The sequence below is a fragment of the Equus przewalskii genome, chromosome 4 (assembly GCF_037783145.1).
Source record: "Equus przewalskii isolate Varuska chromosome 4, EquPr2, whole genome shotgun sequence".
In the NCBI taxonomy this organism is placed as follows: Eukaryota; Metazoa; Chordata; class Mammalia; order Perissodactyla; family Equidae; genus Equus; species Equus przewalskii.
Window position 1 is genome coordinate 8,116,594 of NC_091834.1, and position 12,623 is coordinate 8,129,216.

The 12,623-nt window shown below is 41.5% G+C and overlaps 1 protein-coding gene across 41 annotated transcripts in view; it reads right to left on the reverse strand.

Moving 5' to 3' along the window:
* The window catches only part of NRCAM (neuronal cell adhesion molecule), a 252,099-nt gene that overhangs the window by 70,313 nt on the left and 169,163 nt on the right, over positions 1-12,623 (reverse strand). For 3 of the 41 annotated variants that reach the window (XM_070615414.1, XM_070615411.1, XM_070615383.1), the window contains exon 1: positions 2,471-2,557. The exons of 35 other annotated variants lie outside the window; for them this stretch is intronic. The gene's annotated coding sequence lies outside the window, so the exon portion shown is untranslated. Of the gene's footprint in view, positions 1-1,344; positions 1,487-2,470; positions 2,558-12,623 lie in introns of those variants that run through there. 3 more of the 41 variants (XM_008522414.2, XM_008522412.2, XM_070615378.1) reach the window with 2 other exon arrangements.

Here is a 12,623-nt window from a genome sequence, read left to right on the forward strand (position 1 = left end):
CTCATTAATGAAGGAGAGGGGTGACCAATGCCTCTCTCCAGAAGGTAAGAGAGATGTTATTATTACAAACTAGGGTAGCTCCCACAGCTTAATTATTGAATTATTTGCGTGATTTTTATTATTTGCATAATTGTATATTTTCACAGTGTCCATCTTTCCCACTAAACTGAAAGTCCCTAAGGATAGGATTGAATCTTTCCTGTTCCCTCCCCATTGCGGCCCCAGAGCCCACTACCATGCCTGGCACATGACAGGGAGTAAATAGATATTTGTAGGAAAAAAATTAAGACAGGAATGGGGAAAGATCTTTGAAGATGAGGTTGTATTCAGATAGATAATCTGGCCACAGTCTACCTAAGGCTATATTTATATTTACACTACTTGGTTTAAAAACCAAACTTGTCAATATGGCAAAATTAGTTGTCATGTCATGTCTGTGTGTGGAATAGAGCTTAAAATGTATAAAAAGAAAACAAAACAATGCTGATAACGTGTTTTGTTAGCAATTAATATCTAATTTGAACCTGATTACAATTGAGTTGGACACTTCTTGCTAAACAAATACAAAGAAAGAACTTAATAGGGTAAACATAGGCATTCTACACATATAAATACTATTTTGTGAATGAAACATCCATAACTATGTGGTTTCATTTAAGATGCAGAAAATCTGTATTTCCATATCATAATATATAAACAACTATGTCCATCAAACATCAAGAGGCAGGTATAGAAGCTCACCCAACCATTTCCAACCAAAATATAAACCAGACTGTCTTTCTGTGTGTGCAAAGCATTTCTATATCATTTAATCCTATTTACTTAGGTCTCTCATGATTTTCCTGTTGAAACGCTAATTCTGAATTTACACACAAGCTTCAGGGAGAATAAAAATAAATGGCACAAATGGTACTAAAACAAGTTGATGTTACACACAACATATGGGGAGAAAACTATAGCGTCAAACACTGAGAAGACAAACGCCTGATCAGTGTCAAGCTAATCGAGTTGATTCAATGTAAGTGCCTAGCTCTCTGAAGAGGTGCTGGACAGCTAAAACACTTTCTAAAAGATGTACTAACAAATTGATTGCCTGTAAGACCTTCAGCAACTACATACAATTTCTGTTATAAGTTCTTCACTTATTATTTATTTTGCCTGGATGCTTTAACTACTCATCCTTCAAAACAGAGAAAATCATTAGACAACTTCATATAAAAGAAAGTTCATTCAACCTGCTTTATCTTTTCAGAGTATACATGGAATAAGATATGGCACATTAAGTCACAGTGTTGTATAAAGAAAAAAAATACAAATTTTAAGAGAAACGGAGAGAGCACTTACTTAAACAGACATGAGTAAATCCTCACAATGAGAAGAGGAGGTCATGAGCTAGGGTGACTGAAGATGCGGTCTCTCTTCAGAAACTCTAAGTGAACTGCACCAGTGGCCACAAAATCCTCTCCAGTGTAGGTTCTTTTTGGGGAGGACAAAGCAACTGCCCAGCCCATCCTCCAAATCCTGCCCGTGGAAAATCACTCACTCCTCCTACGGACGCCATCATAGGTGAAAAACCCAATGCCCAAGGACAGCCTTCGGTCCCCTGCACTTGGTCAAAGTGAAAATCAAATACAGCTACAGACTGAGCTTTCGTTCTGTAAGAATAATGTGCTCTGCACATCTCGCAAAGGAAAACCACTGCTTCTGCACTTGCAATATTGATGTCAACGCCCTGCCCTGCTAGGAGCCCATCTGTCTTGCAGCTTACCTTGGAAAATGATGGTCATTCTCCCTTACGTGAGAATCATGAGCTAAAACTAAATTGTTTATGCAATTACATTAAAATGAATGAAACCCCAATTTGAAATAGCAGCATCATGTTTAGCTAAGGCTAAAGAATATGCTTGTATGATATAGGTTGTAATTTGCAAAAAATATTTGCCACAGACACTTTAAAGCATGCCTGAATGAGACAAAGTGTAGGCTCATCTTTGAAATATAAATTATCCTGATATTTAAAACCACCGACATTGTCAAAATGACTCAGAGTAATGATAAACGGGAAAGGCTTTTAATATTTCACTTCATTTAACTCCCTCCAAAGCAACTTTTCACCTGTTACCTACAGAAACTCTGAAACAGAGGGAAAAAAATCTTCCTTCTTCAGTAAACTGCTCATCGTTAAAAAAGAAATGCAATTCAAGGTTCTCTTACTTCTTTTTGCCTAAAATTCATATTAAATCATAGAGCAAATGTTCCCCTGCATTATTTACCGTATATTTAAAAAGACAAACCTAAAGTTTTGACAAAGGATTCATATCAAGCCCAAAAAACATAGCTCTCCTGTTGCTTATTTAAGAAGTCTTGTCATCAGAAAGAAAACAAAATCTTTGTTTTTCCCTCAAGTGAAAGATGAAATGATTTTAATTAAGAAATACGTCGGCTCTCTACCAGAACACGCATTACTTACCCTTTCATTTTCCTCTGTCTGTGCTCTTCAGCATCCCAATACGGGCTACTCAATGCCGACTGCACAATGTAACATGATCTGCTCTCTAAGCCAATAAACAAATATGTTGATGTGACCGGACGCCCTTTGGCACACTAATTATTGCTTGGTGACCCATCAGTGACTGGCTTCACTGACTGGAAAACTAACTGGAACTGGGTGTGATTCCGCCTTGACTATGAAAGGATTTTTCAGCCGTCAGCTCAGGACAGTAATTTTTTCTATTTTGCTAAATATTTACCATAAGGAATGAGCACGTTAATGCCCATCCCTAGCCCAAACCTGTGCTTTTCAATCAAATTTTGAGTCAGAGACTATGGAAGGAAGGTTAGAAAGAAATGGACAGTGACTTCGCATGATTAACACACCAACAAAGGTTCAGTTATATCTACACAACTACACTGACGTGAACGCGCCTCAGACAAACGCAGTCTGGGATTATGTGACTATAGAAATTGTAAAGATCTCTTCAAAGAACGAGGCAAACTTTGTGAGGCACTGAGGAACATGTTTCTCACTTCCTCCTAATCCCAAGAGGTGTCCCATAGTAGAGTTTCCACAGGGAATCTGGGAGCTAGAACCTGGAATAGTACTGACGGAAAGGTGGACAATTAAGAGATGGTTTTACCCAAATAAGAGATGACAGAACACATCTTGATAATAGCTGAGATCTCCATTCCTCAGAGCACCATAACTGACTGTCTTATTTGATATTCATAAAAACCCCAGAAAATAGGAAAGCAGGCATCATACCCATTTAATAGATTAGAAAAAAAAATCCTGATGGCTCTTATTCATTGAGCACCTTCCACGTGCCAGGAATCGCCTTGAGTCCGCTCCACGCATTAACTTCTCCCATCTTCCAAATAACTCCAAAAGATAAACTCCATTACATTTTCCAACTTGCTTATAAGGAATCCAAGATACGTGCTGGTAAAGTCGCCTGCTTAAGGACAGACACGCGGTACGTAAAGTGCCAGATCTAGAGCTCCAGTTCTTCTGAAAAGTTCTAGAGCTTTCAGCCGTCTCACATCACCATATCAGAGAGGCCCCTAGCATTTCCCCCGACTCATATCCTCTTGTTTTGCGTTTAGCCAATAAGCAAACAGAATTACCAAGTTTAGTCACTGATGTTAAAAAAAAAAAAAAAGCACTAATGGTTTCTGAATATCTACACGAGATTTTCACAGTGTTGCCCATAGCACAACTTCAGGGGCCTCTGCACACTGGATTCCATATGAATAGTGCAGCTGGAATTGGACCACATGCTGGCCCAGCCTTGTAAAGGAAACACAAGTCAGGACAGTATAGACAAGATGCACTTTAAAAAGCTAACTTTGAAAGTAGGTAATCTATGCACACGGTACAACATTCATAAGGTACAAAAAACCATATAATTCAAAGTAAGCAACCCAAAAACCCTGCTTCTCCCTTGGGAGGGTTACTATTACCAAATTTTGTGAATCTTTCTAGAGATATTTCACACATAAAGAAGCATAAAAATATATAAAACAATATTTTAAGGACATCTTGGATTTAGACAATTTTTTAAAAGCCTTTTTGACAATGAAGTTAGATCACCAAAAATACCCACGTCTTTCAATGAAATCTAATTATTTGCAACTCATGAAATTATTTGGATACTGGCTTTTTCACACTTCCTTTATTTAGTCCAGCATTACAAGAAAGGAAATAGTAGACAATGATATAATTGAGAGATCTAAGACAAGGGATACAGCATGCTTCATGAAAAGTCTATACATGTGAGACTAACAGTAACCTTGACCAAGGATGGCACCTGTTCCACACTTGTCCAGTCACTTATCTGATGACAGTTGTCAGGATCAACCCTAAATGCCTGCCACGCTCACAGTCTGTCTTTCTGCATTGACCCCACCATGCTGACCAAGGCAGGAAGAATCGGGGGTGGGTGTCTGACCAAAGGCAGCAGCCATGTAGAGCCTGGCAGATGACTCAGCTGTGTGAGAGGGCTGAAGAGTGACCAACGAAGTGCTAACAAATTCCTTTCTCACGAGGAGGGTGAATATGAGGCAGAAAGAGAATGAGTCAACAGTTTGGAGCAGGAACAAAGGCCAAAGATCACACAGAGGCAAGGCGGCATGAGAAACCATGAGTAAGCAGAGGCTATGAGGTGTCAAGAGCAGAAGCAAGCCAGTGGGCAGCAACAGGATCAGCAGGAACAGACTGAGTGACCGTGGCATTGGTGGAACACCTGACAGGTGATAAAAAGCACCTGCTCCTCTTGCACTATGATAACCAGGCCTCTAAAACTCTTGGTATCCCAAACAACATTCCCATTCTCTACGAGGTTTGCCAGAATAGTGGCTGTGGTTGGAACGTCTACCTGTCTTTCTTCCATCTTGTGAATTCTTAAACAAGCCTTCACTAACGTGGTAGGTAGACTGTGACGTCAGTGGTCCACAGGCAGCACTCCTCCCAGCATCCCGACCCTTGCGTAGTCCTCTCTCACAATGACTCTGGGCTTGGCCATGTGACATACTTTGGCCAATGGGATTTTAGCAAAAATTATGCAAGCAGTGCCTGAGTGAGGAGCATTTGTACACTGGGGCTTATCCTTTTGTAACGTTCCCTCCGGGAAGTTTGAGCTAGATTACTGAATGATGAGAGGCCAGTGGAAAGAGTCCCTGGGAGAGGAAAGACCATCTTGGACTTTCTGGCCCCAAGTGAGCTCCCAGCAGAAAGCAGCTACTTGTTAAACCACATGCAACAGGAGAACCAGATGTTAACCATCTGAGGGTTAATAAACCCTCAGAATTATGAGGAACAATGAGTTGTTATTGTTTTAAGCCACAAAATTTTGGGGTGGTTTGTTACATAGGAAAGATATCTGAAACAATTAATTAAGATAAACAGAGATTGGATGTTTCCTGCAACCAGAAAGACCCTAATATACACATTTAAAAGGACTGATGATTCAAATGCACAGATCTCTTTATAAGATTATGGCTGGAATGACAGGAATTCTAAATGAATAGTCTGACGATGTGGGTTTTACTTCTAAAATTATCTATAAGTTTGTTTTTTTCAAGATAGACTTCTTTGTATATATGTTGGTGTAGCCAAAGGGCGGATACTTAAGGAACATTTCTACCCCTCCCACCTTCCCATCTCTGTGAATCAGACCAGAATTCTGACCGGGTTCAGTCTGGCTTCTACTCAGATCCACTCACTCTCCTACCCAAGAGGGAATCTGAAGAAATGGAGGAGGAGAAAGAGGGAAGCCAAGCAAAGACTGAGAGACAGGTCTATTCCTTGATCACAAGGTCCATTTCCCAGTTGATTTCCTTCCACTTATAAGACAGAAACAAAGTTCCAATTTTTAAAAAGGGAAAATAGGGACCTGCTCTAAAGGTGAAGTCTGAGAAATAGAAATTTAACTCTGAATATGGGTCTTGATAGTAACATACTCAGAAACATGTGTAGAGTCATTGAAACAAGCTCTGGCTCTATTTACCTTGCTATAAACTGAGTTTTCCACAAATATCACTGAAGAGATATTAGGGTCAGAAACAGTTTACTAAAACCTTCAGCAGGGGCTGGCCCCGTGACCGAGTGGTTAAGTTCGCGCGCTCCGCTGTAGGCGGCCCAGTGTTTCGTTGGTTTGAATCCTGGGCGCGGACACGGCACTGCTCATCAAACCACACTGAGGCGGTGTCCCACATGCCACAACTGGAAGGACCCAGAACGAAGAATATACAACTATGTACTGGGGGGCTTTGGGGAGAAAAAGGAAAAAATAAAATCTTTAAAAGAAAAAAAAAAACCTTCAGCAAAAATGGCTACGCAGGATATTAGTATTCTAAATGAGCAATACCTGATCCATTTGTCAAGTGAATGACACATGGCGAAATGGCAACCATTTAATACTAGATGATGGCATTTTGGAACACCTGACAGGCTTGTCACTTAAAAAAAGTTATGTCACCTTTCCAAGACAAGAAGCCAGGATTTACAAACTGTTATTCTTTTTTTTTTTTTTAGGAAGTTTAGCCCTGAGCTAACATCTGCTGCCAATCCTCTTCTTTTTGTGCTGAGCTAACATCCGTGCCCATCTTCCTCTACTTTATATGTGGGACGCCTGCCCCACAGGACCTAAACAGAGCATAAGTCCACACCTGGGATCTGAACCAGCAAACCCCGGGCCACTGAAGCGTAACGTGCGAACTTAACTGCTGCACCACCAGGCCGGCTCTACAAACTGTTATTCTTGCTGGATAGTATGAGCCATTCAGGATGGAGATGCAGGGCAATGGTCAAAATCTCATAGTGTGCTCCTCTCCTAATGGGCATGAAGAGGTTCAAGGAGAAGAAAGAGCATGAGAGAGAATGAGCCTACACCGCAGTGAGAAATTAACTCAGGGGTCTCAGGGCTCAGCACAACACAGCTGATATCTCGTTCATGCTAATGTCCAGTGTGGCTGGGCAGGGTGCTCTGCTCCAGGCTGACAGAGGCACCACTGTGTGCTGCTGTCATCTCAACATGTGGCTTCCAGAGTCCCCAGGTTCTGCCACTCAACTCCCTCCACCCAGAGGTGACACACACATCACTTGCTCTCAACCCACTGACCAGAATTAGTCAATGACTCCAGCCACAAGGGAGTCTGGGAAATGTCAGGTGCCTGTGGAATATTTAGTGAGCCCTTCTAGCTCTGCCACAGAGACTGTGCTCAATTCACAGTAAACCTGAAGGTGCCTTTTCTGGAAAGAGTTTGACCTTCTACAGGAAGGTTGTCTTATGTTGCATCCCAGTGATCCATCAGGGAGCAGGATGAGGATGGTGAGCAAGGGCTTTGTGGGCGCTGGTTGGCTGCAGCCCCTCCTCTGTCTTCTCCCAGCTGCATTTCTGAATCACTCTTTCCTATAACTTGGGCTCCCCCCACACAAGGGCCTGGGTGCGGGGGTGAGCAGGCAGAAGGCCCAGATTTATCAAAGACAAGGGACATCACTCCTGCCGTGTCACAGATTACTATAATCTTCACAGTAACATTTCAAAATGGACTTTGCCAAGGCATCTAGGCTCTGTATAATAAAAACAGGACCATGGGAATGAGAAATGGAGACAGACATGACTTGAAGAATTGTGTTTTCCACTTGTTATCAGTGCTGGGAAAGGTATATTACCATAAACTAAATAGCTGGAAATCCTTCATTCCAGCCTAGAGGCTATTTCATATAAAGAACAAAGCTCAGTCGCTTGCTGATAGGCATTTTCTACTACAAAGGATTTACTAGCAAAACGGGAGAGCAATGTATGAAATATTTAACTCCCAGTGCATTTAATTTTCTTTAAACGGGCTAGGTGAAAATCTGCATTTATCAAAAAAATAAATCAGTAAGTGATCATTTGCTTCCAAGAGAATTTGTCAGATTTACTCCAAAGATCATCCTCTTCCCAAGCATTTAGAATACAATTCAGTTTCCAGGAAGTTAAATATTAGCTCCTCAGGAATCCATATTCTCTAGAAAAGCTAAGTACACAGAAGCATAAAGGTTAGAAACAACGTTCTCTGCAATGTGAGATTTAATCAAACCAACAGTCCAAGCTTTCGAATATTCTGCTGTGTGTGAAAAGACACTGACTTCTCAGGAACCCCTCTTTTCTATGAGAAGATCGTATTCCATCTCTATTACTACTTAAATGGACTCCCTAGAAAGAATACATTCCCTTGCTATGGTGTGAAAGAAATGGCAACTCAAAGAGCAGGTTAGGGTCACCATCCACAAGAAAGTATTCTTGGTCCAAGCGTCCAGCTCCCTGAAGAATCAGGACAGACAACCTCTGGTCTTATCCAAGTTGGTTGATAAGAACATTAAACATAGAATTACTGCCTCTTTGTGTCTCTTCAGTTGCGTTCTCATGGAAAAATTTTTGAGGGTAAACGGAGAATTTATTTCCTAAAGATAAATATTTGTGTCTTTCTGGAATGAGGGGCAGTAAAAGGAAAAGTGAGGAAAGAGGACAAAGAGAAAGCAACAAAAGAAGAAATGTTGGGGATGTAAGAAACTTCCAAGTTACATTATTATTATATTATTATCATTGTTATTACCAGTTTTTTTGGTTTGGGAATTGTGATAATTCATAGAGAAACTGGGCAGAAAAATACCTATGAAAAATGATTTTTTAGAGCATACGAAAGTAGTCACAAAGATTTCCAGGGAAATGTTTACATAGGAGCACCTCTGTCAGGGTACACGCTTAAAACATCTCTGGGTCTCTCACAGCCCTATCTTTGAACTACGAGAGCCGTACCTGCTAGAATGTGAGTGGAAACATACAGCAGCTACCAGTTGAGATGCTACAGCAGAAGGGGAAAAACCAAGACCAGAAATTAGAAAAAAGAGAGCTAAGCATCAGATTCTGTGAGGCTGCTGGTTACTGAATCTGATGAAGCTAGGCAAGGCAAAAATGGAGAAACGAGTATCAGCCACATGCTAATATCTCAACAAAGGGCAGAACGATTGAGCAGGCAGGGCAAGTGCCCAGGTCCTTCTCAGAGAAGAAAGGGTTTGGGGCTATCAGTGAGGCTGATCAGTGGTTTCTGGGCCTGGGTACCACTTGCTAGGTCTCTGTGTCCAGTGTAGCCAAGATAGGCAACATGTGAGGGGACATCTTGTGGAGGAGGCGATTCAACAGCCTGGGAGAGCAGCCAACAGAGTCTAGAAGTGAAAGGATTGGGTAAAGAAGAAAATCCAGGTAAGAGGCAAGAGGAGGGATGCCAAGCGAGACCACCCAGACTAAGCTATGAGACCAGAGGATGTGAGAGACAGAACCCACAGACATTCCTAGAGCTGAAAAGAACAACTGCATATGGCCTCTGTAGGGCGCTGGGTGTGAGTGTGGGGGTTCTCAGGCATGGACAGGAAGACACCACTAAAGGTCCTCTCTCTGCCTGGTCAGCTGGCTCAGGATTCAGAAGGTAAACACTGGGGGCCTCTGGCCACACTTCACTAGACCAAGGGCAGCATCCTAAAGATGTCCAGTCAGTCTGTTTGAGGAAGGCTTTCAAAGTTCAGGTTTTTGTCTCCTTCAAGAACTTAAAATAAGAGTGTTCTAGGCCCTTGCTAGAGTATGAAATATTAATTGTTGGTCTCTAACTCCTTCCACAAGCCTGGGAGAGAAAAAAGTTTTGTTTTGTTTTTGGAAGGCCTACCTGCCCCCCTAGAAATAGCTCAGCAGATCTGTCAACACTCAATAGCAGCTCAGCATCAACTTCTGATGTTTTATCCAAGTTGGTTATAAGAACAGGATCTATAAATTCTCATTTTTTTCCTCTGTACTTTTTAGTTCAAGAGACCAAGTTCTTTCGTGCAGATTTTGCAAACTGTTCTAAGCTATCAGGCAGACAAGCAAGACTCAGAAAACAACAGTCATCTTTGAAAGATGTACTTTTGGTTTGAACTGGCAGCAAGGGTTTGAATGGAGACAAGCTATCCTGCATACTTTCCTGAGTATATTTTGGTCGAGAGAAGGAAGTAAGTGATAATAATCTCTACATTGGATGCTGAGAATTCTAACTGGAGGGCAAGGCTACAAAACTGAGAAGAAAGCCCACGCTAGTGGCACAGAGGCAGTGATGCCCAAGAGGGCTGCCAGGCCTTGGCACTTTTTTTAAATTGGAAACAAGCTTGGTGTTGTGGTTTTTTTTTTTTTGGCAGGGAAAGAGTCCCCCTGAGCTAACATCTGTTGCCAATCTTCCTCTTTTTTTTTCCTCCCCAAAGCCCCAGCGCATGGTTGTATATCCTAGTTGTAAGTCCTTCTAGTTCTTCTATGTGGGATGCCACCACAGCACGGCTACTGACAGACAAGTGGTGTGGTTTCACAACTGGGAAACGAACCTGGGCCACCGAAGTGGTGAGAGTGCCCAACTTTAACCACTAGGCCATCAGGGCTGGCTCAGGCCTGGGCACTTCTAAAAGGGTAGAGCTTAAAGGGGAGAGTACTTATTTTTACTTAGAAGCGTTAAATGTGCAGCATTAGAGCTGTGTCTAAGAGCACTTAGATAGACTTCTTTATAGGACTGACTTCAAACATTTCATTAAAAACATTTATTGCAGGGGCCAGCCCGGTGGCGCAGTAGTTAAGTTTGTGCATTCCACTTAAGCGGCCTGGGGTTCACTGGTCCAGATCCCGGACATGGACCTACTTACTGCTCATCAAGCCTTGCTGTGGCAGCATCCCACATACAAAATAGAGGAAGACTGGCACAGATGTTAGCTCAGGGCCAATCTTCCTCACCAAAAAAAAAACCCCAAAACATTCACTGTATACCTATTAGGTTTTGGATACTCTAGGGTAGGGGGTGGGATTCAAAAGTGAATTTGACATAATTCATGGCCCTAAAGTGTTCAAATCTGGGCTCGGGAGAGGGAAGCGAGCTCTATGAGAAGGTAACTAAATGTGGAAACAATGTGGGAAGTGCTCCACTAGCAGCAGCATCTGAGTGATAGGAGCAGGAAGTAGAACACAACCAATCCTGCTCAAGAGGGAAGAGGAAAGACTTCAGGAGGTGAGATCTGAACTGTGCCTTGGAAGAGTAACAAGAACCCTCCAGGCAGAGAAGACGGAAGCCGTGAGTGAAGGCACAGGGGCACCAGGATACAGGGTGTTTCCGGCAACTGCTCAAATGGGGCCACAGCACGCACAGGTGGAGGGAGGAACGGGGCAGAAATGGCGGGTCGGTGTCAAGATGTGAGTGAGCTTAAATGCTGTTTTGTGAGTTTTGACTTTATCATGATACTAGTGAGTTTCAAAGTACTAAGCTGGGTACAGAGAGTTAAAGAACTTTTCCTTCCAAAGAAGCATCAAGAATGCCATGTTCTCATGCAAAGAGTAACCGGTAGAGGGCATTTGAGAGGATTCCATTAGATTTAACTCAACAATCTGAGAATCAATTACGTACAGATCAGTGGCTGTCTGAGGCTGGGGGTGGTCAGAGAGGAGATGGATGGTGAACAGGCAGGAGGGAGCCTTTTTGAGGACAGTGCTCAGCAGAATGGATGATACAAGGCTTCTGGGGCCAAGTTATAATTATTTAAACTGACAACAGTACAGCCGGCCTCTTGACCTCTGTTATTATCACAATCAGTAATCCATGAAACTAACAGAGACGGCCAAGCCATTGCTGTGGCATCCAGGTGATTCTTAGTCATTTTTAAAGGAATGGAAGTCAATAGTTTTAACATAAGAGAAGACCTTTGTGATCTTGGATTAGGTAGATTTCCTAGATATGATACTAAAAATATGACCCATAAAAGACAAAAAATGACAAACTGAACATTATCGAAATTTAAAACATTTGTTCTTCAAAAGACACCGGTAAGAAAATGCAGAGACAAGCACAGACTAGGAGCAAAATACTTACCAATCAAATAGCTAATAAAGGTCTTGTATCCACAACATATAAAAAATGCCCTTACAACTCAAAAAAAAGAAGACAGACAACTCAATTAAAAAATGGGCAAAACATTTGGATAGATACTTTCCAGCAAAGATATACAAATGGCTAACAAACACATGAAAAGATATTCGATATTATTTATCATTACAGAAATGCAAATTAAAACCACAATGAGATACCACTACATACCCATTTGAATAGCTGTATTCAAAAAGACTGATCATATCAAGTGTTGGTGAGGATCTGGAGAAACTAGAATTCTCCTACATGTAAAATCAGAATGTATAAAGGTATAGCCACTTGGGAAAACAGTTTGGCAATTTCTTAAAAACTAAACATATAATTATACTCTACAATCCAGCAATTCCACTCCTAGTTATCTACACAAGAGTAATGAAGACATATGTCCACAAACAGACTTGTATGCAAATGTGCAAAACAGCATTTTTTATAATAATCAAAAATCGTAAACGATGCAAAGGTCCATCAACTGGTGAAAAGATAAACAAAAAGATCTATTCATATAATGGAAAACTACGCAGCAATAAGAAAGAATGAACTACTGATGTGTGCAACAAGAGGGGTAAATCCTCAAAATTACGCCAAGTGAAGGAAGCCAGACACAAAAGGCCACATTGGATTCCATTTCTATGAACTTTCTAGAAAAGTAAAAC